Here is a 24,115-nt window from a genome sequence, read left to right as displayed (position 1 = left end):
CCCCCCCCCCCCCCCCCCGCCCCCAGGAGAAGTCTGCCTCCCACTGGCAGGCAGATGAGGATGTGTGCAGACAGCTGCAGCTCTTCCCAGAAGGCCCTGGAGGTCAGTTTGGCTGCAGATATGACAGTGCAGAATCACTGACATGTGAAGTGAAAGTTTTGGTTTTAGAAGCTCTAGTCTCTGGGGCAGCTGAGAAGGGTGCCCTTTGAAGGAAAAGAAAAAGAAAAAGAAAAAAAGAAAAAGAAAAAGATGTTCCAGGGACCTTCCCCCCCGGCTCTTCTCGACCTTTACAAATGGCAGGGGAGAGAGGAGCACAGAGCTCCAGGGAGTGTGTCTGCTGAGAAACACTCCAGCAGGCAAAGCACCCTTCACAGGCTTCCAAACTCTGGGTCCCGATGAGGGCAGAAAATGGCCTTAGAGAGGCTTCCTGGGACGGCACCAGCTCTCTGGACTTGGCTCCGAGTGACCCATCACTGCCCCGAGTGTCCATCAGCAGTGTCCGCTTCTGGGACAACCCGAGACCATTAAAAAGCTTCCGAGGGTGAATTTTGTAGTATTGAATTATATTCCAATAAAGGTGTTATTAAGAGAAGGAAAAAAAAAAAGCTTCCAGGGAGGCCAGGTCCTCCCTAACTGCACACCCACCTCCATTAACTTTCTGCTGCCATCAGTCACTATTTAAACAGGGGTTTTCTCCCCCCCATGCATTCCTGCCCTTTTTCCATTGTCCCTTCTCTGTCAGGATCTTTCCATGGAGGCCAGCACACACGGTGTGTTTCAGCAAATAAGCAACCTTTACTGGAGTCTGGGGAACTGAGGAACAAATACAGTCAGGAAATCACAAATCGACAGTACAGGGTTCCTCGTGTCCCCGTTGTCTTTTCCCTTTGCAGAATAAAGGTACTGCCTCTAAACCTCATTTTCTACAATTTCAACAGAAGAAAGAGAAGTTGTGGAAAGAAACAGTGAACCAGGACAGAGTCTGGGTCCTGCCTAACTGCAGCTAACACCCTCTGTGATCTTAGGAAAGCTGACACCTCTGAGCCTCACTTTTTGGCCTGTAACAGATGTAACGAATTTGTTACATGGACAATGAGCGAACACACACCTTCTAGGGGCTTGGGAGAATTCCAGGGGCACAAAACTGCTCTATGACGGAATCATGCTAGGTACACTTAAGGGGTTACAACTGTTCCTATTCTTACTATTTTAGCCTATATCCCCTTCTCCTAAAACTAGCGTCTTCCTTTCAAGAACCTAGTCCAGGCAAGATCTTTTTCCCCCTAAAGACTCCTGGGTCCATCCCCATCAGCCTCTGTTGACCCTTTGCTGGGCTCGCCCAGACTCTTTCCAACCCCGACACGGAGTTCCATCTGGGTGTCCTTCCAAGGCTCCCCTCCCAGTCTCTCTTCGTGTCCTTTCCACCCACTTCTTCCACAGTGTCACCCACCAGCCTGAGGAGGGACACTCTTGATGGCCATGGCTTCTCCTCACCACTTTTTGTCATGTCCTTTCTGAGGGGGCAGGGAGCTCAAAACCACCCCAGCCATTAAGTTAAGCCACCATGTGCCAAGAAGTCCCTGCACTGTCTTCTCTTTTACCACTGAAAACCCAGGAGACCCTCCTCCTCCGTTCACATTTACTTCACCTGTTCAGGGGCAGGGCCATGCCTGCCACACCAGCCCACAGCTGTCTGCATCCTTTGGCCCTCCCACCTACCCTTGCCTCCACCTCCCTTTCTTATAGGCCCGTGCTAGGTTGTTAGGGCCTTTGTCAGGCCTGAGAGGGAGCTTCTGCAGATGTCCCAGTTGCTGCTGTCACTCTGGGAGCGACGTCTGGCTGGGTGTAGGGGGAAGGACAAAACAGGTGTGGCTGCCAGGGAGGGCGGGCCAGCAGGGCCATGGGGACAGAAGCACCCTTTCTTCACAGAGCCAAGGCTGCCAGCTTCCCAAAGGCCTCCTTTCAGCACGGTTCCATGCCCCCTGCAGAACCAGCCCCAGACAGACTCCGTTACTGGCTGTTTGATGGAGCTCAGCTTTCCGACCTTGTGGCCGTGGGCCAGGAGGAACAGGACCCACAAGATCCAGTGTATGCAATGGGCATGCTTTAAAACATTATTTTTAAATGAAAACAAATACTGATAGGTCATGGACTAGAATCCCAAATTCGTGTTCATGGAAGTGTACAGGTTAAGAGCAAAAGCTGAGACCGAAATCCAAATCTTGGCTCATGCTAGCTTGACGACCTTGAGCGAATTACTTAACCGCTTGATTTTCTCATCTGCAAAATGGAGACAAGAGCTTAACAGTACCTGGCACACATGAAGTCTTCTGTAAGTGTTGGCTATCATCTTTTTTCTCATCTCCTGATTGATCCTCTTGCTTCTAGTCTTGCACACTTACCATCCTCATTGCCATCAGAGCGATCACATCCCTTTTCGATAGTTCCCAGCATTCTTCTGCAAAAGGCTGAGCCGTTAGCCAAACTATTAGGTGTGGACACTTCAGGCATGACCGGCTCTGTCCTACTTCCCAGCCCCAGGGCCACACAGCCAAAGGAGCTGAAGTTCCTCAAGATGCCTGCTTGTTCACACATGCTCCTCCTCCCCCCACCTTCACCCACAGGTAAACCCATATGCCTAGTCTCCCATCAGACTTGAGCTCAATGGCAACTCTTCCAGGAAGCCTTCCTTGACCACTGCAAGCAGAGGAAGTCCACTGGAGTATATACTGCTGGAGCCCTCCTGGATCTCCTTTATCAGACTGGTGCACCATCCCCCAGCTACTGTGTTGCTACTAAGGGCTCACAGCTGCCCCTTTTCAAAGGGAGCCTTTGCTGGCAGACGGCACTAGAGCCAATGACTGATTAGGGGTTGGGGCAACGGGATGGGTCTGAAAGTTCAGCCCCCTCGTCTCAAGGTGGAACCCATTCTGTGATGGTGTATTTCATACTTCGGGGATCCCTGTGGGGTCTGGCTGAAGCTAGCTAGCTCCAGCCGCAGCACATCCTTCTTCTGCATAGCTTCCTCCGCAGCCCTACCCTGCTTCCTTCACCCCTTCCCCCTCAGAGCACTTCCTGAGTCAATCCCAGGCACCCCTCCCTGCCTCTGTCCCTGCTCCTAAGGAACTCCCGTGTCAGCCCCTGTTCATCTTTCCTCCATCCTGATACATTGTTCTGCTTATTGAGCTCTCTCCTTACTAGGATCAGAGCACAGCCTAGATCTTAGTCACCTTGCATCCGTGGTGTCTACACGTGGTGGGTGCTCAGTATGTTTGTTGATAAATGCACAAATAAAATAATATATGTGAAAATCTGAGGCAAGCAATAAGATGTAACATTATTATTATTATCATCACTGCTTTCATTACGATTTCTTCCATTCCAAATGCACTTTTAACCTCTCCGAAATCAGGATGCACCTTACAATCAATAGAGCATGTCATGGTTTAACCAGCAGCATTTTCTCTTTCTTAGTTGTACATAAGATAATGGTGCAACTGATAATTACTGGCGTCTTAGGTTCAATACTACTGCTTCCACTCCTACCACTGTTACCACTACGACTCCTACTACTATTACTATTACTACTACCACCACCACCACTACCGAGGCTCAATCCCCTGGGTTCTGGAGCTTGCAAGACAAAGGCCACAGAGATGAGACACTCCATTGCCTGTGCTCAGTAGCCGTTGGGCAATCAAGCTTTCACACAGTGACTTGCAATTTCCCAGGGATCAGAAGGACCCCTGTTCCAGACACTTCCAGAAACTACCATGGATGCAGGCCAACGTGGTGTGGAACAGGCTCTGGACAGGGTGGGAGTCAGGAGAGCAAAGTTCTAAGCCTGGTTCTTCCTCTAGTTTTCTGGATGGTCCCACGTAGGACCTATCAACACATTTATTGAAGGTCTTGGTGCTTGATGTGATGTGAGCCCACTGGGTCCACCCAGCACCCTGAGAGGAAGCCACGATCCCCATTGTACAGATAAGGAAGCCGAGGTTGAAAAAGGTTAAACACCCCTTCCAAGGTCATACAGATGGAACTCAATCACTGGCCTCTCCGAGTCCCTCTCTCTGCTATATGAGGATACCTCCCTGAGCTTGTGTTTTCCCAGTAAGGACTCTGCATAATGAGGAGTCCCAGACTGGAGGCTCACAATCCATTCTCATCCCCAGATACATTTTATTTCACCCATATATTGTGTTTGATTTGAAATGAATTAAATTCACTATCAACATTTTTTTTTTTTAATCAGGAGATTTAAACTAAAAATCAGGATCTCCAGGGGCACCTGTGTGGCACAGTTGTCGTGATCTTGGGATCATGACCTCGGGGTTGTGAGATCAAACCCTGTGTCAGGCTCTGGGCTCAGCTCAGAGTCTGCTTGGGACTCTCTCTCCCTCTGCCCCTCCCCCTGCTCTCTCTCCTTCTCTCAAATAAATAAATAAATAAATAATCAGTATTTCTGGTTTGTCATGAAAAAAACTGGAGCACTGGCCACACTGAGCCCTCCTTCTTGGAGGTGGAGCAGAGAAGCCCCAGGAGGGGAGTAGCATTATGACAGAACAGCCGCACGACCAGAGCCGCACTGTGGTGGGACTCCCACACCCCAATTTTCCACTGCTTCCCTGGCCACTTACATCTCACCTGTTTTCATCTACCCAGCCAACGTCTCTTACTGAGAATGCTCCTGTTCCCTATGGGCCTTCGAGTGCATGACCCTTAGATGAACTCCAATGCCCTCTCCGGCCCTAACATCTTGTACGGCTCCTCCCAGAACCTCCCCAGCAGCCCCCCCCCCCACAAAGAAGTCACTTTAGGAGCCCATTTTGGAACCACTCAGGCAAGCCCCCGCCTCACACCTACCCTTTGACTTCCATCACTGGGCCCCCAGTGTCTGTCCCTGTCCTTCCCTTCCCCTCCCTCCACACCCAGAGCACCCGTCCCAGCCAGTGAGGGGGTGAGCCACGCAGGTGTGGAGAAGGGTTAGCCCAGGCCACGGGTGGGGCCCCACCCAGGAGGGAGGGAGGGAGGAAGGCAGGACATTGTGGCTCTTGATAGGAAAGTGGTTTCAGGAGACAGATGGAAGTGACAGAAGATGAACACAGGAGATGAACGCAGTTGGACACATGAGAAAACAGTAAATCATCAGGGGGAAGAATGCCCAGTCTCAGCAGCAATTTAAGACATGCAAATTAGAACCCCATTAAGGCCCCATTATGGCCTCGAGTCCACGTGCAAATAAGTAAATACATTAAACAAGAAAACTGCTGATGGCAGGACCATCAGGAGACATTGCTGTGCCACTCTCAACTGTGCAAACCTTTCTAGAATGTGATTTGGCACTGTGTTGCAAGAGTTGAAGACCTTGATCGGGTCACTATGGTTGGGAGACCACATTCCATGAAAATAATCTAAAATACCATCACAAAGGAGTTTTTACAAATGATGCTCATAGCACCTATCTATAGACCCCCAAAACTGAAACCCATTCAGGTTACGGTACGGTAGAGTAACAGGATGAAACCTGCAAGGGACTGGCACGTGGAAACGGTCTGATGAAAACATTTGATCATGCTATGTGACAAAATCAGCACAAAGAAATAGTAAAGGTGGACTTACCAGCTAGGTTACAGCATCCACAGGAACATGAGCAGCAATCAGAAGAGAATCCCGAACAGCATAAATTGCTAAGGTGTAATGTTTGCTCTAAATAAATGGTGATAGTTTAAATAACAATGACGATGATGATAATAATGTCAGGGCCACTGAACAGGATTTCCTCACCATACAGATACCCAGCCCAGCTCCCAGGAAGGCGGTGAGCCCAGGCTCCTGGCCTGAGGAGGGAGCAAGGAGGGATGTAAGCTGGGAGGGACAGGGCTGTGCCTGTGGGCAGGAGGATGGCCCCAGAGCTTCCCTTAGCAGGACGGCTCCTCTCGCTGAAGAAACAAAGTTACACAAATAAAACCCACACCATTTAACCTCTAACGTCCTGGGTGCTAGATCTCGCTGCTGCATTTTCGCTCTCAATTTTACTAATACCTTATTTCAGCAACTTCAGAGGTGATACCAGGGCTCTCTGTGGGCTAGCCTAGGAACCCAACCACCATTTATAGCATTGTTTCTATGGAAATGTGTTTCAAGCTTCAAGAAATCTAGCTGCTGACAGCCCTGGGGCACGCACGTGGTCTCTAAATTAGGGAACTGAGAGGTGCAGTTATTGCTGGGTCCTGGGCTCAGGAAGACAGCGTGTTACTGAGACTGTGGTAGTTCATATGCACACCACCAGCAACGATCCCCTGAGAGCAGGCTAGAGGTCGCTGTATGCAGTGGGGATGGGACCCGGCATCTAGGAATATTCCAGGGAAGCACATGGATATTTCCCCCACCCCCGCCCCGCCTCCAAACACATCATGGAAGATGTGAAACTGGCCTCAGTACCCCTCATGAGTATCCAGGTAAGCCCTGAGCCCACATGCTTTCCAACTTCTCCCTGACCCTGGCAAACCTCTAGCCACAACGGCCCATTTCAGTCTGAGCTCAGTCAGAACAAAGAAACGCCAAACCTTCGACAGTTCTGGAATTTGGCTTCCTCAGACAGGTGTTTGAGATAACCAGGGCCCCAGCAGGGCCCGACATGTCTCCACACGCGCGCGCACAAACACACACACGCACTGCGGCCGTGGCTTCTGTTTCAGCAGGTTCCAACCTGCCTGCACAAGGCCGGCCCAGGGCTCTCCGGCTCCCACTCACCTCAGGACTCCTAACAACTCCGAGGAGTCTCCACGGCCTGCCCCGAACCACACTGGTCACGGGAAAAGGATGATCAAGGGCCCTCCACACAGACACTCCACATGTCAAGAAAGTGCCCCAGTAAGAAAAACAGGCTACACACACATGGGGAGGCAACACCAGAGGGGGGTGGACGGTGAGAAGGCTACTCGCTGGGCGTCCCAAGCTTCCGAGATGCCAGAGATATGAGAAAGTGGTCAGAAGAGGGTCAGCTGCTCAGCCACAAGGCCACACCTACAGTTGCAAGTCCCAGCAGAGCTCATGGCAAGATGGGGGTTCGCAGGGCCCTGACTGCTAAGCAGGTAGAGGCAGACTGGATCAATGTGGGGGGCTTTCCGAGGCTAGCAATAAAGAGCAACTCAAAGTTTCAGTCCTATAATAAATATGTACAATACAGCAAACACCCAAGACGCTGACTCACTAGGGCTCTACCTGGGTTACGCAGGGCCACAGGTGAGTGTGCAAACACCCTCGAGGCTGCCCATCGGAATTTTCAAGAGAGAACAGGTTGCCTCCCCCTGTGGCTAAGGCCCCCCAGGACCCGGCAGGCAGCCTGGAGGTGAGCGGGAGGCTGGCCTCAGGGCCACACGTACTCAAGGGGCTGGTTCCCTGGAAAACCAGGTATGAGCAATCATCTGGGGCTCTGAGGCCACTTGGACGTCACCCGTACCAGGCAGAGTGCACGCTGGGAGCCCTGCAGTTATACAATGAACCAGCCTGTGAAGTCAGGCCTTCTATCACTAAAAGACTCAGTGAGCCAATCTGAACTCTCCAGCCCCCGCAGTGCAGGTGGCTGATAAGACGCAACAGTTCTGTCTTCCTGGTGGGAACAGATGGGAGGCTTGGAGGTCCCTCCCCCTGGGCTTCCCACCCAGATCCAAAGTCTTTGATATGTTAAGATCTTTTTTTTTTAAGTATATTTATTTCTAAAGCAATTTCAAACACACAAAATACTCTATTCATTGCCACTTGACCTAAATCCAGTATTTACCTTATGCCAATTTACACTACGGCCAGTGTGATCAGTTTTTATGCACTCAAGTGTATGTGCAATTTTGCCCACTCAAACAGAAACCACTTTTTCACCAAAATTCATCAACATTTTCCTATGAATTAGTAACATCTTCATAGACCGGGGCTCACCTGGCAGGCTCAGAGACACAGCAAAGCCACTAAGACAGCGGCTCCACCAACAGATGCATAGGGAGGGCTGCCACGCAAACAAACCGTTCACCCACCACACGTGTCCACCTGGTCCAGGCCAGGTCCTGGGCCTGCCCACTGCTCCCTCCCGTCCCCAAAGGCTGCCCTTCCAGTCCCATCATGGGACACCTACAGTGTGCCAGGCACAGTTCTGCACTGGCGAGGAGCCAGGCCCCTACAGTGGGTAAGTCCCATGGCAGAGACGCTAGGGGGGAGGGTCAGGAAGGCAGCAGGGAAGCAGGTGACGTCTGGCGGCTCCTGTGGGCCTCTGCTGGGAGGAAAAGGGCAGGGAGGGCATTCCAGTGAGAGGGAGCAACCATACACGAGGCAGACAGGAGCGGAGAGAACACGGGCCATATTGGGGAAGGGGCGGTGGCAGGGGAAGAGGTGGGAAGGTGCACCGGGCCTCTGAAGAGGGCCTTGCTTGCCATTCTGAGAACTGTGAGCTTTCTCCTGCAGGACCTGGGCAGCTCGCGGAGGATTTTAAGAGGCGGGAGGTAAGCAAAGCTGTGTTTTAGTAAAATAACCAAGTCCTTCAAGATTTCTTTTCCATTTCAGTGCTGCCTTTAACACGATTTCATGTCACGGGGGCAAAAACAAATGAGTCAGTATAAGTTGTGCCAGAGTCCGGGCCAGGATCACCCCTGCTTGTCCTTCTCGAGGGCCATCCTGACCCCAGACGGGCGAGCAGACCGTGCCTCAGGGATCGCCTCCAGTCCAGGCTGTAAGAAGCTAGCCCATGACACGCCCAGCTTCGTGGAAACAGCAGCTCCCACTTGTAGGGACCAGGGGGAAAGACTCTTGCCACGCTGGCAGTCACCCCAGCCTGAGTCCAGTACGTTCAAAACCGCATTTTTCTACTTCTTTTTAAAGGAAATTAAATCCTTTGTCTAAGGCTATTAGAACTGAACGATCAAGATTTCAGTCAAGGTGTCCTTGCTTCAAAGAACTATAACCAGAGGACTGGAGGGTAAGAAGGGAACCAGAGCTCACCTAACCCAACGCCCTCTCGTTGCGTGGATGAGGAAACTGGGCAGGAATGTGACCGTAGATGCTGACAGCCCCAGGCAGCCAAGGTCTCACTCCTTGAGCTCTGTCTCCCAGGCAGGATACTGGGTAGAACATCTCAACAAGTTTGACATCCTCAGAACTGGAGAGGTGTCCATCCTGTTGCCTTGGACCGCTGGGGCACCAGGGACCTCAATCATCCCACAACCAAGCCTGAAGCCAGAACTCCAACCTCCAGTCTGAAAAGCAAGGTAGGACCTCTGGAACACCTCATGGCCCTAAGAGTCTTGCCCAACCCCAGAGGAGAAGCAGAATTCAAGCTGTTAGCTCGAGAGAGCCAAGCCTTGGATTCTGTCCTCACGAGGCAGCGATCACGTTTTCCAAGTAGAATCAAATGTGCAGGGAGCATCCAGACGCCGGATGACCTCTCTTTTCCACTGGAATCATTCAGATTCCAGAGCAGAAATCCAATTGCTAATGAAACGCTTAGCTCTCCAGAGCATATAAGAATCCTGCAGTTTAGCTGGAGGCTAAAAGTTTCAGAAAAATGTCAAAAAAGATTACGATCACGATGTAGATATGTTCAGTAGCCTAAGGGGGATGCTGCGTCTCCTTCTCCCATGTCCACTTGCAGGCGTCGGGCACGGAGAGCCCTGGTGGGAGGCAGAGCACCACCTGCTGCTAGGGAGGCTCTAACCTCCACAGCCTCCTTCTTCAGGACCCCCAGCAGGGAGAACATGGGCGTGTGACCTGAGCTGGACAACCAGGTCCTGACCAGGGTTCCGCCTCTGGAGTGAGCGGCACAGAGAAGCAGGGAGCGTTCAGAACTCATTCTGGAGGGGGCAGCAGCATCCAGGGTCCGCTGGTGGCAGAGATGGGAGGCCAAAAGCGTTACCACGTTCACTTTGGTGCAGCCACCCAGCTCCCCACGGTCCTGATGGATGTCGGAGCCCTTGCTCTTCAGGCGTTCAGTGAGCCACGATGGATCGTCCCGATGCATTCCTTTCCTCCTTAATTTAGTCAGGGTCCTAAGGCCTGGACTACCCCACCGCGTCCTTTTACCTCCATAATGGTTCCTCTGGCCCCCCAAGATGACACCTACACTCAAGTGTCTATCTTGTCCTCTGTGAAGGCAGTCTAATTTAAATACACACACACCTGAGAGGACTGCAGCCACCTATTCATCACAAAGACGGACAAATGCCATAAACGCTGGATATAACGACCTCCCTGTCCCTGGTTCTACTGGTTTGGGGCATTACTATCAGAAATTAAAGGCATGGCCACTCCCTTGGACTCTTTCCTATTTCGCTACCTACTCAGGGAAAGATGGACGTGGAGCCAGGAAACCTGGCTTCTAGAACTTGCACGTGCCACTTCAGTCCTGGGGCAGGTGATAACTGCACCACCTATTTCACAAGGAGGTGAAATTAAACGAGAAGACCCCATGGCAAAGCCCCAGTAGCCCCCTAATTCCTAGGTCAATCCTTCTTTTCCCAATGATCAACAGTTGATCAATTTCAACTCAGTTTAACAAATACTTAAGGGAGAAGTTTCCATGTGCCACATGCCATACTAGGTGCACAAAATCCTGGTCCCTGTTTTCACAAAATGCAAAGCTCCCCCCTCCTTCAGCTTCTAGGACACCATGCTCTCCCGGGGTTCTTCCTTCCTCACCATTCTTTCCTGCCCAGTCTCTACTGCTGATTCCTTCACACTGCACCTCTTAAATGGTGATCCCCTCACCTTCTACTGTATGCTCTTCATGGGTGATGCCATCAGCTTCCCTATCTCCAACTGCCATCTATGTTCTGGGATCCCCAAACGTCTGTTCCAGAAGGTCTGATGGACAGAGGGGCTCAAGGGAGGTACTCGAGTTTGTTTGGAATTTGTCTTGAAGCTGCAGCTGCATGGTACGTCATCATTTCTTAAACAAGATTTATTTATTTATTTGAGAGACAGAGAGCTCGAGAGAGGAGGGGCAGAGGGAGAGGGAGAAGGAGAGAAGCAGACTCCCCGCTGAGTGAGGAGCCGGCCACGGAGCTCGGTCTCAGGACCCTGGGATTGTGACCTGAGCCAAAATCAAGAGTCAGGAGCTTAACTGACTGAGCCGCTTGGGTGCCCCAGTGAGTCATCATTTTAACTTAAATAATGTTTATTTGGGATGGCTTGGCTAGGGATCACCGAAGGACAACATCCCCCATTGCCATCTCTTGGGGGATCACCTGCCTGGACCCGTATGCCCAACTACCCATGAGACGTCTCTCTCTCCGATGTCCCGTCTCATGAGCTGGATGTGCTTCCAACTCAGCATGTTTGAAATTAGACTCATTGTCTCTCCCCTAAAATCTGTGCTTCCTGTGTCTCAAGTAGAAACCTGAGCAAATATGCTGACACCTCCCGTGCTCTCTACATTTGGTTGGTCCTCAAGGCCTGTTACCCAACTCCCTTAATGCCTTCCCAACCCAGTTCCTCCCTTCCCCATGGTCTGGCTCAGGCTTCTCCATCTTGCCCAGGGACTGCAGTGACCTCTTCACTGGTCTCTTTGCTGCCCCTCTTCCCCCATCTCTAGTCAATCCTCCACATCTCAGCTGAATGATCTTTCAAAAACAAAATCAATCTCCCCTCCCCTCCCCCCACAATCCTCTATGGCTCCCACTGCGCTCACAGTAAGGTCCAAACCTCTTAGCCGACACAAATGGCTGGCGTGAGAGCCGGCCCCTGCCTGCTCTCCCTTTCAGCACTCTCTCCCACCAGTGCTCCCTCACACCCCATTGCTTACAGTTCCCAGAGTGTCCCATGCCGTGTCACACCTCTACTCCACTTGCCTGAGCTGCTCCCCGTGTCGAGAATGCCCTGATTCTCTTTGCCACCTGGTGGACACCTACTCGTTTCTTAGAACTCCGCTCAAAATCAGGTCATCTGGGAAGCCTCTCATTCATTCATTCCACAGCATTCACTGAGCACAAGCACCAGGCAAGGCACTGGGGCCACCCTGGACCTTTCTTAACACTCCTGTCTCCTCTGGCCTGGCAGAAGTGACCAGTCCCTCAGCAGACCCCCGAACACATTCACACTGACATCCATGCCACTAACTGTCCTTAGCTTTTGCTCATGTCTGTCTCCCTCACAGACTGTGAGCACCTTGAAGGGGGAGACTGAATCTTGATCTTTGTACTCCCAGTACCTAGCCCAAAGCACACAGTAGGGATTCAATAAATGCATGTTGCATGAGCAAGTGAAAGAATCAAGAACGCGAGGGAAAGTACTCCGTAAGCCACGCTGGGCAGGGTTCCCACGGCCGCTCCGGCCGGTTTTCTTTTTCTCTGTCACTGGGCAAGTCAGATCCTAAATGCCAGCTGGGTGGCTCAGCACAGCCTCCCTGGGGAAATGGCAGAGGAAATTCTGAGCTTTTCACCACGTCTAGAGCAAGTGGAAGTGGGGCTGGGGAGTGGCCGTTGGCTCCTCAGTTGTCACAGAACACCTGCTCTTGGGAAGCCACAGAGGAAGCAGACAGACTCGTGGAAGATCCCGTGTGGGCCCTTACAGTGGCCTGCGACAGGGAGACTGGGAAGGGGACAGAGGAACGTGGACAGAGGGCTAGTGCCTTAGGGCAGAGGAAAGTGTGTTCCTGGGTCTTCTCCTGGGTCCCTCATGAGACGACCGGGATCTTAGGAACTGAGAGGATTTCTCCATCTCCTCCGTGTTGCCCAACCCACGTCCCGTGCTTAGAAAATACTAAGTAATCATTGGCCAACTGAGCCTGGTTAGGAGTTTTTAGGGACTCAACAGGGTGATAGCAATTAAGATCAATGAAGATTGTAATGAGATAATAAAATGGTAAGAAGTCTATTGAAAAAGCATTGCACTCTCTTCTTAAAGACCTCCCCCTCCGCTCCCCCCTTGTTTGTTGTTTGTAAGTTTCTCCTTTTTATTTTTTAAATTTTTTTCTTTATTAAGATTTTATTTGTTTATTTGAGACAGAGTGAGCAAGAGAGAGAGCATGAGGAGGGAGCAGAGGGAGAGGGAGAAGCAGACTCCCTGCTGAGCAGGGAGCCTGCCGCGGGGCTTAGGGGCTCGATCCTGGGATTGAGTCCCAGGACTCTGGGATCACGACCTGAGCCAAAGGCAGATGCTTAACCTACTGAGCCGCCCAGGCGCCCCAAGTTTCTTCTCTTTACATCTTTGTGAACTGCCTTAAGGAAACTGAAGAGACAGAATCCTTGGCTTATAAACAGACATGCTGGAACTAATGATTATGGTGACTAAGATGATCCATGCAGCGATGGCAAAAGGAAAAGGAATGTGGGGTTTGTGCCCCGACCCTTCCATGCAACAGCTGTGTCACCCTAGAGAAGTCACTTTTCCTCTCTGAACCTTAGTTCAAAATGAGAGTTACTAAGAGTGCCCTTCCCAGCTTTAAGTTCTTGATCTCAGGATTCTCTGAGATGCTGTTACTGCAGTTATTATAAAACAGGGGTGGATGAAAAGAGTCCCTGTGGTCCTAGTCAACTCTAAAAGTTGATGGTTTAGGGGCGCCTGGCTGGCTCAGTCGGTGGAGCGTGCAACTCTTGATCTCAGGATTGTGGGTTCGAGCCCCATGCTGGGTGTAGCGATTACTTAAAAATAAAATCTTAAAATAAATAAAGTTGATTACTTAGTGAAACCGCAGATTCTAGAAATTATTGTTTTATTAAATGCAGTTTATGCATGACTTCTCGGAAATAGTTTTCTATGTAAATCCCAGTTTCACTCATATATGTTCTTCAAGAATTTTCAATTCAAAGTCCACTCAACATATTAACTGAAACATTGTGTATAGTCGAGAAAGACAGGAAGCAGCCCAAATGCTCTTCAGAAGGAGACTAGTTACATAAATGATGGCATTTTCATACCGGGGAATACCATCTAGCCAGTGGAAAACATGAGGCAGTCTACATGCATTGTCATAGGATAATCTCCAAGATACGCTAAGTGAAAAACATAGACTGCAGAGCCCTGTGTATAGTATGCCAGAATTTGCTTATATTTTCAGATTTTCTTCAATCTGCAGAGACTACCTCTGGAAGCATGGCTGAAAAATGACAAATCGTAGTTGCCTAAAACAGGGACACTGAAGGATTGAGGACGTGGGGGAACATTAGAGAACGGGAAATTTATTTTTTGAAAATTTCATGTTATCAGATCTATCAATATTTTCTTATGGCTTCGGCTTTGTATCTTTCTTAAGAAGGTCTTCCTTCCTTCAAGGTTAAAATAGTATTTGTTTTTCTAATTCTATTGCATTTGTATGTGTGGGCATAATACGTATAGTAATCTCCTGTCTAATGTTGAAATGACTTTTGAGACTTACTTTATACTATATAACTTACCTCTTTTGTATTTTGAACCTTATTTATATATTACCTTTTTAAATAGAAAATGGGGGGGGGAGAATCTACCAGATTTTATTTTTAAATAAAACAAAATTTGGGGGGCACCTGGCTGGCTCGGTTGGTAGAGCATGTGACCCTTGATCTTGGGGTTGTGAATTCGAGCCCCATGATGGGTGTAGAGATTACTTAAAAGTAAAATCTTTAAAAAAATAAATCAAACAAATTTTTTTAGGAATCTATTTTATAGGGTACATTTTATGTTATGTGAATTATATCTCAATTCAAAAAGAAAGAATCTAGCTAATATGGTAAAGCTGAGATTAACAGCATGAGAACTGGTGGAAAGAATCCTCCCAGTCAAGGCCAATGGTAGGGTTTAGCCAGGATCTCTCAGAGACTCAGTTTTATGTTTAGCCTAGCTTTGTAGGTTCAATGCCTCTTTGGGCAAGACAAACCTGCAACAAACCAGGAAGCACCTCTTTGTCTTCCTCCAAAGTCTTGCCTGAGAGTTGGCCCTACCTCCTATCAGACTGGTTCCCTTGGAAGGACAGGCCAACACAGATGACGGAGGCTCTCCCCAGAGAGCCAGTGCCCAGGCACAGGACATTGTGGGGCAGGTCAACTGGGCTCAAATCAGGACAAGGAGGAGCCAGTGTGGAAGCTGGACTGATACCATCTGGCGCCCATGAGGAAGAAGTGCTGAAAATGGAACAGAACGATGAAGTGCAAAACCAGGAGGCACCAGAGAGGCTAACCGGCAGGAGGCGAGGCTGGGCAAATGTTCAGAATATAGACCAGGAACCACGGTCCTTGGTGCTTGGCGTGGCTGCGTGTGTCTACACACAAGCAGACGATATTGGACAGCTATTGCCATTTTATTGTCATCATCATCATCATCACCAAATAGTTACTGGGACTTGCTACGAGTTAGGGCACCAGGCCTGGAGATACAAATACGTTTAAAACAGGGCCTTCCAGTTCAGTTGAAAAATGGTAACAGTGGTCCACCCAAAGGCATATTTAAGAAGCTGGATGAAGGTGGGGCACCTGGGTGGCTCAGTTGGTTGAGTGTCCGACTCTTGATTTCTGCTCAGGTCATGATCTCAGGGTCCTGAGATAGAGCCCTGTGTCAGGCTCCATGCTCAGCATGGAGTCTGCTTGTCTCTCTCCCTCTGCCCCTCTCCTTCCTCACGCTCGTACTCTCTCTCTAAAATAAATAAATTTTAAAAATCTTTAAAAAAAAAAAAAAAGAAGCTGAATGAAGTGTATGATTGAAGCCCAAAAGAAATGTTAAAAATCCTTTAGTCCAGGTTTTTAGGTTTTCTTCAGTACAGGGCCCAGGTGAATGTTACCACAGGATGGGACAGGGAAAGTTTTTAAAGAGGGGAACATAAACAGGGCTGGAGGGAAAGCAACACTGAACCAAGCAGAACAGAAGAAAAAGGCATTCCAGGCTTCCGGGGAAGCGTCAGTGGTAGGAATGCTTGCCACAGTCAGTTTGGACAAACACACAGAGTGGGTCACTGGGTCGGAGCAGAGGGCTAGGGCAGGAGAGCGGCGGAGGCCAGACCCCTGTGTGGAAGGCCCTGACTGCCAGCCTAGAAGCTGGATCCTTACCGTGCAGACAGCGGGGAGCCATTGAAGGTTGCTGAGCAAGAGGGTGACCCTTGCAACCAGGCATTTTAAGTGACATTACAGAGAGCTCTTTATCCCAGTCTTATGCAAAGCCCTGTGTATATTTCAAGTAGCACTTGATGCAGAAAGTCGTAAAGCAAAGCCCTGTGTCATGTAGACGAGGAAAAAAAAATGGCCTAAGGGTCTCACAAAGAGATGCTTCAGTGAGTACGAGAAATGAAGGGGAGAACATTTTATTTATTTTTTTATTTTTTTTTTTTTTAAAGATTTTTTTTATTTATTTATTTGACAGAGATAGAGACAGCCAGCGAGAGAGGGAACACAAGCAGGGGGAGTGGGAGAGGAAGAAGCAGGCTCCCAGAGGAGGAGCCTGATGTGGGGCTCGATCCCGGAACGCCAGGATCACGCCCTGAGCTGAAGGCAGGCACTTAACCGCTGTGCCACCCAGGCGCCCCAAGGGGGGAGAACATTTTAAAGAAGGAAACGAATGTGTAGCACAGAACTGCCAGGCATCTGGAAAACTGCGGCACTTTCTTGAGAGTCTGGCACGCCCTCTTTTAGCTGGGGGTGTTCTGCCTCCTTTTTTGGAGGTTAGTTGTGGTGTTAGAACACTGGATTGTGGTGTAGGGAGTGAGGCAGCTGGGAGGAGGCGGACGAACAGAAATATACTTCTCGGGGCCTGGGGAGCGTAAAAGGCTTCATTCGAGACCACCGGCTTGCGGGGGACTTTTTCATCGGCCTCTCTCAGTGGCACTTTGGGGTTTATGACAGGGTTGCTACGATGGCTAGTTACCTCCAATGGTTTCTCCTCTTGAAGCAAAATGATTTGTAAAATCTGAGTCAGTGCTTTTTCAATATTGTTCCTCATTGTGCATGGCGAGGCACGAGGGCAGCTCAGGGGCCATGAACTGGGCAGCAACTTCGGGCCATCAATCAGCATTTACATAAGGTGGGAGAGGAAGTCAGGGTTGTTTCCGGTCTTGCCCTGGGCTGTGGACAACTGCAGGGCAAGCTCTATGAACGCCGAGGCAAAACTGAGCAAGCCAGGAGAAGGGCCTGAGTTAGGCACCAAAATTAGCCAGGCTGAACTGAAGACGTGGACAGGCAACGGCTCCTGGTGGGGCCACAACTCCAGGGAATCTCCTTCCTTCTGTCTCTGGCCTTTACAGGGGGCCCCTCTCCTCCGCTCTCCTGCCTCACTAAGGGAGGGTCTTACCCCATTTAGGTCTCTGCATGTTCTAAATCAACAGGAAGCACCGAGACTCAAAGCTGTCTTTTCTTTGAGGTCATAAGGGAATGCTCCCCTCCTCTGGCCGTCAAGGCTGGTGCTGGGCACCAGCAGGTCCTTACGAAAGCAACCAGGTCAGGTGATGCAGCTCACCAGAACCTTGACAGTCAAGTTCCGTAAAAACCCAGAGGTACCCGGAACAGAAGGCGGTGCAGCGCAGGAACTCCCACCATAGTGGTGTTTCTGCTCGAAACCTCAGTCCCCTGTGCCGGCTGTGCCTGTATATCCCAGACTTCCTAGAAGTGTGCTGATTTCATATGTTTTTCCTCAAGTCTCTGGAAGCACATAGGTGACTGCCAGGGACTATGCCCTAATGCTTTGGTTTGGCAAATTGTCACTGTGCCCATGACACGCAATTGGCACGAGGCTGCAAAACAGCATGTTTCCTCCAGGTGAAACTCAGTTACTTGGTTGGGGAGAAGGCCAGGCATGGGGAAGCTGCAGGGTGCCAGGGAGGTCCGTCCCTGCCACTCTGAACAGAGAGGCTCTGCCCAAGCACTGTGGGATGGTGCCACAGAGTCACACAGCACCCCCATGGTGCGGGGCTGAGTGCTGTCCCATGAGAATCTTCCACCTAGGCCACTCTGTTTCTAGGAGAGAGCAGGTTGAGACATGGGGTGGGAGCAGAATGGCCCTGCCTGTACCCTGTACACGCTTTCTGACTGTGTTTTAAATCCCTCCACTACAGTTAGCCACATCGGAGGCCCTCGAGGAGAACGTGTTTGCCTTTTTTCCACACTTGCAGGCTTGGCTCCCTCCCTGCAGCACAGAAGCTCAGTAGGTATGAGGACCCCCCACCCTTCTCTGTGCTGCAGGCCTGGCTCAGGACATGGGCCTGGGGATCTCTGGACAAAATACTTGAGTCACTCCTGGGGGGGGCACTCCCCACCCCCACCCCCATCCCGCCCACCCCAGACACCATCACAGACACACAGTCTCCAAGCCCCAGCACTTTTCCCTTTGCCCAGAACACAATAAAGGAATTAGGACCCACCTACTAAGTTTCTGCAGCTGACACTTCAAGGCTCAAAGTCTAGCTCGCCAGCTCAGTCACACAAGTCTGACGTGTCCTCTTTGCAACGAGGCCCCACTCCAGCCACCGTGCAATTTTGCTAATTCAAACTGCTTTCCCGTTTAGGGAGGTTGATAGCCATCTCCCATCTCCTTTTCCTGCTGACGTCATCCCACATTTTCTACAGACACAAATAAGGGTACAGTTCCTGGGATAGTCTTCAGGCTGCCTAAGGTGGGAGTGGAGGGATCCTGCCCTCCTGGGTCTACTTCACTTCTCTGGTGTTTGGCAAGTTGTCCGAGGTTAAGGGAGAGGCAAGGAAATAAATCACCTAGCTAAGGTGAAAGGCCAGAAAGAACTTGGTGACTTGCAGCTCAAGCCCAGATCTGTCCTGGGCATTTGCAATGCAAATCTGCGTTTTGTTCGCAGCCACCACGGTCTTGCACAATAGCCTGTGTATAAACATCCACGCCAACAATGCCTGACTGTGCAATCACGCTGTAATTACAGGCCGGCAGGAAGCTGCTGCTAGGAACTGCACCATTCAACCTCTAGACGTCCCACGTCGGGAGTCTCCGCGGCACCGACGTACATTCCAGCACACCCCGACGCGTCCCGCCGCTGCCCGGCCGCTGCTGCTACGCTTGCAGCCTCCAAGGCAGGGAGCCCCGACGCCCCCCGCCCGGCCTGCCAGCCCCGAGTTACTTTGCAGGGATGTCATAAACTTCTCAGCTGGTCTTTAAAAAACCCTGCGCCACGAGGCTACCGAGGGCGGCGGGAACCACCAGCAAAGTTCGCAAGCACAATCCTGCAGCCCTAGCAGTTTTAGAAAACAGAAGAGAGCGAGATGCCACAGAGTGCACTGGAAGCGGGTTTCGGAGTTTTATATATAAAGCACTCACATATGTACGTGGGTGTACTGACAGTTTTTAAGGCTAAATTGCAAAGTGTTAGGCCTTAGGGATTACTGTCAGGTTCGGGACGTGGTGTGGGAGGAGGAAGGGTGGGGGGAGTCGGGAGGGATCTGTTGAAAGGGGGCTTGGGGGCAATTCTGGTTTTGCTTTTGGGAAATGCGTAGGGTTGTTTTCCCAATGTCCGAGTTGCTTTGCTCTTCGTCACTGGAGGGCCGAGCGAAGAAAAGTGGGGGGAAAGTTCCTTTAACTTCCTTCCTGCAACCTCACCGAGGGCTGCGAAGAGGAAGAGTACGCTTCCCTGGGAAGCACCGGGCAGGGCTGGGGGGGCTGCGCTCAGTCTGTGGGGATGCGGGACGCCGGGCCCGCACGCAGGCCGCGGGCAGCCCCTCCCTGCGCCCCTCCTTTCGCAAACGGCGCCTGGAGAGGCCCGGCTGCAGCCCCGACTGTTTTAAGCCCCGCGGCAAACCTGCGACAGCAGGGGATCAGCCTGGGGCCCAGATTCGGCCGCCGAGCGCCCCCCCCCACCCCGTGCAGCGCCGCCCGCACCCCCGCGCCCAGCGCGGCCGGCCCAACCCGGCCCCCCAAAACCCCGCCCGCGGGGCCAAGCCCCGGCCCCCCGCGTTTCCGAGCCCCACGCCAGCGCCCCGGCGGCAGAGGGGGCGCCCAGCCCGCAGCTCACCTGCGCGCTAGATCCCGGGGCCGCTCGGAGGGGCGCGGGGCGCAGGCGAGTGCGGCCCGCAGACTCAAACTTTGTTGCTCTCGGGACGGCGCAGTCGTCACTTCCTCGCGGAGCGGGCGGCGCGGCCCGGCGTGTGACCCAGCAGCTCGCGCGGTGGCGCGCCGGGCCCTGCAGCCGCCCGCTCGCCCGCCCGCCCGCGCCCCTGGCTCTGCGCGCCCCGGTTACCCCGGCGCCGACTCCCCCGGCTCTTCGCGCCCACGGCTTCTGGGGGCCTCGGGCGGTGGTCCGCGGAGCCTGCACCCCTCCGGGTGGTTTCCGCGCGGAAAAAATGCGACCGAACCTGTATTTTCAAGGCTGGGTCTGGAAGGTGGTGTTGGGGTTCAGGGACCCCAGCGAGCTGGGGGTTCCAGAGGAAACACACCCACCCCACAAACAAAAGGGTAGGGGAGGAGGAAGAGAAAGTTTTTCAGTTTCGCGTTGAGGCTAGGTCAAGGCACAAAGCGAAGTGTTCTGTGTTTTGCCCAATAATGCCTAAGCTGGGCCTTAAAACCCGGGTTTTCTCTCCCACGTTCCCTCCAAAGGTCTGCACGCTTCTCCTTCGTCATTTCCACTGGTTGTAAGTGTGCAGGACGTTTACCATTTATCACACTTCGGGGGGGCTATTTCAGCGTCCAAGTTGGGGCTGCAAAATGGTTTCTGTTCTCATCCTCCCCCGCGACTTCCACCTCTTCCTTTGCACTCAACTCTCAGAAGATCTCTTTGGGGCTTGATGCGTTCCGTGTTTCATCGCGGGCCAAAAGAGACTTAGAGGGTAGGGTGGAGGCCTGAGAAGAAGAGCTTCAGGCAATAGTAATTTTGAAATTTATCGTTGCCCGAAATAAATTCGCTCACCGTATTCAAAACTGCAACAAAAAACCACCTTTTTGGTTTCTGATAAATAGCAACAAAGTAGTTAAACGGCCGTCTTTAGGGAAGAATTCTCTCCAGTAAAGCTGGAGAGAAAACGGGGTTAGCCTTTGCTGTGGGTAAAAAAAAAAAAAAAAAAAGCAGACATTTGAAACTGCAATGGAGGGCTTTCATAACAGAAACATTAGCTTCATTGTAGCTTGGGGAAAACAGGGAGCTTTTTAAAGGTGGTTCAAAAGCATCCGTTAGGGAGCAACAGTTTTCCCTTTTTCCCCAAATAACTGCTTCTACTAGCACGTTGGCCGATGCTTCATCTTTTTGCATAGAGTGAAGGCTTTGTCCAGAAAGATGGATGTGAAACTGATGGAAAGTGACATCTGGGAAATGCTCCCCAGGTCTGCATTAATACCTAATGGGAAGCCGCAAATGCAGACTCACCCCAAGATGGGGAGCATGCAAATGAAGCTCTCCTAGCAACATGAAATCCCCCACACTGTAGCCCTTATGTGCTAGTTCTGACTTCCACCCAGACGTTATTAACGGCACCTTATAAATACAAAATGTACCACGTACGAAAAATAATGTTGCTTTGAGAAGTCTACATGCATTAATAATGACAATTTTCTGAAATTTTTATTGCATCACACTATTGTGCAGGTGGGAGTGAGAGGGATTGCCCACTTCAGTGTTGGGATAGATAGAAGTAATTCCTTTATGCGTTCTGCTTACAGCAAGCAATGATATAATCAAGGGGAAGAAAGACAATATATCACCCAGACTTCTAAAAACAATCATGTGATACTCTGTATTTGCTAGGACAAGAGCAGAACATTTCTTTGTTCGGTATCGTGATGCCGAGTTCTTAGTCACAATTTCATGAATATTCAGGATTTCTGCATGCCCAGGAATAATTAGCAGATGGTATAAATGTGCAAAGGCCTGACACGTATACATGCACACACATGCATTGCTTTTTCTCCGCACAGAGTGGCATTTGCTAGAGTACCATAGTGTGGAAGCTGTGGTAGGCGGTCTCAAACACACTCCCCCTGCTGATGTTCCCCTGCCTCCTGGTAGCCACACCCTTGTCTAATTCGGTCTTCTTGGATGTGGGCTAGACTAACTGACTCCATTCCAACAAATAGTATATGGCAGAAATCATGTGATATCTCTGCTGAGATTAGGTTATAAAAAAACTGTGGCTTCCATCTTGGGCATGCTTGCTTTCTCTCTCTCTCTCTCTCTCTCTTGGATCACTCACTGGGGAAGCCAGCTGCCATGTCCTAAGGCAGCCCTGTGGAGAGGGAGTGGGGTCTGCCAACAACCTCTGTGAGTTAGCTTGGGATACCTCCCCCTCCCCCTTATCGAGCCTTCGGATGAGACCCTCAACCCCAACCAACAGCTGCCTCAAGAGAGCCCTTGAGGCAAAAGCATCTGGCTAAGCTGCCTGGATTCCTGACCCACAGAAACTGAAGTAATAAATGTTTGTTGTTTTAAACTTCGGTGTTTTATAGTCATTTGTTGCAGAGCTGTGGGTAATTAATGCACAGGCCAAAAGAGAAGTCAATGTGGGCCCAGTGACAACCCCACACAGCTTCCTGGTCCCTTACCTGGAAAGCAGAACATGGAGGAAGAGGCAGGGGCCTGGATCAGACCTTAGGGGAACACGCGAGTCCTAAGAACAGAAGGCCCAGCCCTCACCCCTTTTGCAGAGTCGGGGTCGTCCTGGAATTTAAACCAGCTCAGACGCATGGGCTGCTGCTCGGGCCCAGGCAGCCCAGGGGCTGGGTATCTCCCACCTGGGAGCATGTGCAGATGTGCTTGTTGCACAGGAATTGACATCTGTCCAGTGTCCTCTCCCTCTTCCTCAGAGCAGCGACCCTGCTCCTGAGGCCTCGGCACACCCCGGGGGGTGGTGGGGTCAGGCCTTGGTCCCAGAAGGAGAGCTGGAAAGAAGGGCTTTCAAGCCTGGCAGCAGGAAGAGGTGGCGAATTCAGTGCGAGTCTAAAACTAGAAAGAAAGGCTCGTGGGCCTGCAGCTGAAGAGCAGGTGGTGGACAATCTCTGATAAGAATCGCCTCCACACTGCTTCCAGGGCCACAGAGAACATTCTGTCCACGTGATGGTATCTTTCTCTCAACATCATTTCCTCTCCAACTAGAGCAAAGTATTCACTTTGAAAATACAAAACAAAGTTCGAGGAAGCAGGAGAGATGTTATACTCCTTCATCCCTAACTGGGGCAGCATCTACTTGTGGTTGCCTCCCCCCACCCCTCCCCTCGGCCAGCCCCGTATAAACTGGCAATCTAGAGCCCTCTTCTGTTTTCTCTCCGGAGACACCGGCCCTGATTTTGCTTGTGTGCCGCGGCCACAGCCGCCGCGTTGCCATGCCGCCATCCGGTTGCTATGACTTGTGAGGTTGCGGATGTGCCAGAGCGTGAATCTATTAATTTCACAGGAACTAGGCTCAGCACATATATTCCTTGTTAGGTCATTTGCTTTGCTACCTAAACCACATCCAATGTGTTCAGCAATGGGAACATTTCCTAGAGTCTGGCTTTGCAAAAATGCCAAGTGCCCTGGATCTTGCGTCCTCACAGTCAGTTTGGCAGCCTTCAGTTACCGTGGAGGAGGGCATACAGGCATTCCGGCATGGGGATGCAAACAGGTCAGCTTAGGGGAAAAAAAAAATCCAAGGAGGGCAAATCAAGTCTCCGGTGTTCCTTCTTTGCACATGAAGGTCCGTTCTGCAGGACATGTATGAACTAACTTTTCCAGGAATCCCGCCCTGAGCCCGGGTCTCTCACTGACAGGGGCCAAGCTCTCTAACCCCAGAACAAGGTGATGTGTGCAGTGAAAAGAGTCTTTTTTCATTTCATTCCTCCGATTAACACTCACTAACCGTCTGCTGGTAACTGGGCTAGGGATGCCAAGAAGAAAAGGACAAAGTCTCTCCCTAGTGGGAGGGAAAGGCATGTAAATTACAGTGTGACCTGGGAAGTGACAATGGAGCTTTGCATGGGGCACCGTGGACCCCAGAGAAGGAAGCAAGTAAGTCAGCCTGTGGATAGGAGGGATGGGTCACCGCCAGGGTGTTTCTTTTTCTTTCTTTCTTTCTTTTTTTAAGGTTTTATTTATTTATTTGACAGAAAGAGAGACAGCCGGCAAGAGAGGGAACACAGGCAGGGGGAGTGGGAGGGAAAGAAGCAGGCTCCCAGCGGAGCAGGGAGCCCTATGTGGGGCTCAATCCCAGGACCCCAGGATCACACCCTGAGCCGAAGGCAGACACTTAATAACTGA

At 51.1% G+C, this 24,115-nt stretch overlaps 1 protein-coding gene across 1 annotated transcript in view; it reads right to left on the bottom strand.

Annotated features, from left to right (window-relative positions):
* The window catches only part of MIDEAS (mitotic deacetylase associated SANT domain protein), a 59,778-nt gene extending 39,764 nt beyond the window's left edge, over window positions 1-20,014 (bottom strand). Inside the window, exon 1 of the mRNA XM_040641671.1 lies at window positions 19,910-20,014. The gene's annotated coding sequence lies outside the window, so the exon portion shown is untranslated. The remainder of the gene's footprint in view (window positions 1-19,909) is intronic.
* Window positions 20,015-24,115: the final 4,101 nt, after the last annotated feature.

The sequence above is a fragment of the Ursus maritimus genome, unplaced genomic scaffold (genome assembly GCF_017311325.1).
Source record: "Ursus maritimus isolate PB19 unplaced genomic scaffold, ASM1731132v1 scaffold_25, whole genome shotgun sequence".
Classification (NCBI taxonomy): Eukaryota; Metazoa; Chordata; class Mammalia; order Carnivora; family Ursidae; genus Ursus; species Ursus maritimus.
Note: the sequence above shows the minus strand (reverse complement) of the source record. Positions and strands in the feature narration are given on the sequence as shown.